A 3,236-nucleotide genomic window follows, 5' to 3' on the forward strand; every position below is an offset into this window, starting at 1 on the left:
ACTCTCAAAGATTATCTGGGAGGTCTTTTGGACTGTAATGTGGCTTTTGGACAGGGTTAGAAAGAAGGAATATCATAAAGGCTCCAAATAACTAAGACAATAGGATTAATTTATTTACAACTTTTGGAATCCATTCTAAACTTTGCCCCAATTTCTAAAACAAGAAATTTTATTTTTAGATGGAATTTCTAAGAAAGACTGCCCCACTCTCGACTTCGTGGGATTATGAAATATTTTATTTGGTGTGATCGAACTGTAAGGCTGTCTACGTATCTTGTGGTGACAAGAATGAGGCGAACATAGTTCAAAAGACTACTCTTTGTTGCTGCTATTTTCCTTTTCTTTTTTTTTTGTTTTTTCTCTTTTCTCTTTTTTTTTCTTTTTTCTTTTTTCTTTTCTCTTTTTTTTTGAATGAAGTTTTTAAAACAAACTTTATGGGGCACGAATTTTTTATTTTTTATTTTATGTAATGACTCTAACTCGATTTCAAAAGAGGGGAGATCAAGAAAACTAGCATAGGCTCAAAAGGGGTAACGATTGGTATAAAGTGTTTGGGTAGCTGAAAGAGGGTCTCTCAATCCCTGAAAATGTCAAGTATAATATTTTTTTTGCAGCTTCGACATTGATATCACTGATATGCCTTCAACTTTTTTTTGCCTTGTTAAGTACAAAACTCTCGTTGGGTGATTTCTTCTTCACAATGGATATCCTCCGTCAATTCGTAGAAAACTCTCTTGACTTTATCTTGTAAATTGAGGTGCACTTGAACTAAAAACTGCTCACTTCAAATTGTCTGGGATGCACTCTCCTTTAACGAATTCTTGTCATCCTAATAACTTTTCAAATTATCTGCCTCAGTTTCACACAGTTCGGGCTTCAGATGTTCTCAAAATGTCCAAATCTATACTTATTTCTCTCAAACGTCCCTATCATCTTCAAAATTGTTTCATTGCTTCATGACTAAACTCTTTTAAGACCAGACTGAGAATTATGCGTGCATGTCGTGTCACTAGAATCAGGATAAAAAGACTATAAAAGAAAATGAGAACTAAACAAAAACTGACTAGAAATAATAGAAAATAGGAAATTGCATTAGACAGACGGTGAGAGGGTTTAAACAACAAAACAAGCAAAATACACGAGGGTTACAACCCTGAAAAAACCTAAATAACACTAAAAGGAGTACTACAACTAAGTTAACTAGGAAAATAAAAGGATAGAAGGGTTTGAGTCACAAGACAATATTCAGATTACAACCATGAAATAACCCAGACAACAGAAATGACAACAAAATAACCACCAGAACTCCTCCCCGGCTAACCAAGAAAGGAGCGTCTTTCCAATTACCAAGCTCGACATCTTAGTCATTGAGTTCCACATCAATATTACCAAGACCATTACCAATTTCAATATCATTAACTTCAGTCAGCAAGTTCCCAAGAGGATTATCATACTCCCTATCACCACGCATCATCCCCACAAAGTGTGCATCATCATGTGTAGGTAAAAGATTCTGCGTGATATTCTTAGTGTCATTATCCTCGATCACAATTATTCCTCCTTAAATCATTCTTTCTATTTCCCTTTTCAAAGCATGACAATCTTTAATGTTATGCCCTTGGAAATTAGAGTGGTACATGCACCGTACAGTAGGATCAAAACATTTTACATATGAGTCCGGAGTATAGCCGAAGAGCGGCTCAATCAAGCTAGAATGTGTTAACTTTTCAAATAGGCTTGTGTAGGATTCTCCAATTTACGTGAAACTATTTCTTTGCCTTTGTCCCCCTCCATGCCCCAGTTTTCTAGGGTTGTTGGATGCTCAAAAATGTTGTGAAGGCAAAAGTGTATTATGAGGTGTTGGCGTTTGCCATAAAGAGTGGCCCAGTGGTTGGACAGATGACCGGACGTTGTTCGGAGGATAACACTAGGGTGGATTATATGGAGCTTGGGGATAGGTTTGGGGTTGGGGTTGAGGCTAAGTATATTGGTGAGGCAGACCCGTTGGACCATGTCGTAATCCTGAGACAACCATGGCAACATGATCATGTTCCTTCTGACCTAGCAAACTTCCTGTGTCGTTCTGAATTGCTTGTGTTGTGGCTTTTAAAGTAGAATAGCTCATGATCTTGCTCGACTTCAGCCCATCTTCTACCATTTCTCCCATTTTTACCACATCATTAAAAGGCTTACCCATAGCCGATCAAATGCCCAAATATAAGTTGGCTCTTAAGCTTGAAGAAAGTACTCGACCATCTCATCTTCTTCCATCAGGGGATTGACTCGGGTAGCTTTCTCTCTCCATCTGAGCCCATATTCCCTAAAGCTTTCATTAGGCTTCTTTTATATCTTGGTGAGGGACATGCGATCCGGGACAATTTCTATATTGTACTAAAAGTGTCAGGCAAAGGCCTGAGCCATATCGTCCCATGTGTACCACCTGCTAGTGTCTTGGTAGGTGTACCACTCCAGAGCTTCCCCACTCAGACTCTGACTAAAATACACCATCAATAATTTGTCCTTCCCATCGGCGCCTCTCATCTTACTGCAGTAGCCTCTCAAGTGGGCCACGAGATCTCCATATCCATCATACAAATCAAACTTTGGCATCTTAAACCCAGCAGACAGTTGGATGTTAGGAAACAAGCACAAGTCTTTATAAGACACGCTCAGCTGGCTCCTTATCCCTTGCATATTTCTTAAAGACTGCTCTAAGATTTTTACCTTTCTGGATATCTCATCTTGCTCCACTATCTTAGCAGGATTTTCAGTTTTACCGGGAGGCTCAAAATAAGGAGCGTGAGAGTATAGATCTGAGACCTTGAAAGTTGGTTCTGGAGAATAATGTTGGGCATCGGGAACTTTGAACACAGTCTCGCTAGAGGATCAAGGCAAAAAAAGGAGCTGATGGAGGAGCTAGAAAAACATGAGTGGTCAAAGGAGCGGGATATGAGGTGGCTTTGGCGGGTGGAGTGTGAAAATGTTGTGGGAAATATCAGCAGCAGTATGAAGCTGAATTTGTGACAGTGGTGGAATGGTGACAAGGATTTTAGTGTAATTAGCGGGAACTAATGGTGGGGGATGCCCACTAATCCAGGCTTGGTATATTTCGGTTATCTATCCTTTCAACCTTAGGACCTCTTCTTTCAACTCAGTTTCTGATTCAACAATCCCCTTAGGTAGATTAACAACACCAGTGTCCCAGTCTTTGCTAGCCATGAGTACCTTGCTCTTTG

This window comes from Nicotiana sylvestris, chromosome 8, assembly GCF_000393655.2.
Source record: "Nicotiana sylvestris chromosome 8, ASM39365v2, whole genome shotgun sequence".
Lineage (NCBI taxonomy): Eukaryota > Viridiplantae > Streptophyta > Magnoliopsida > Solanales > Solanaceae > Nicotiana > Nicotiana sylvestris.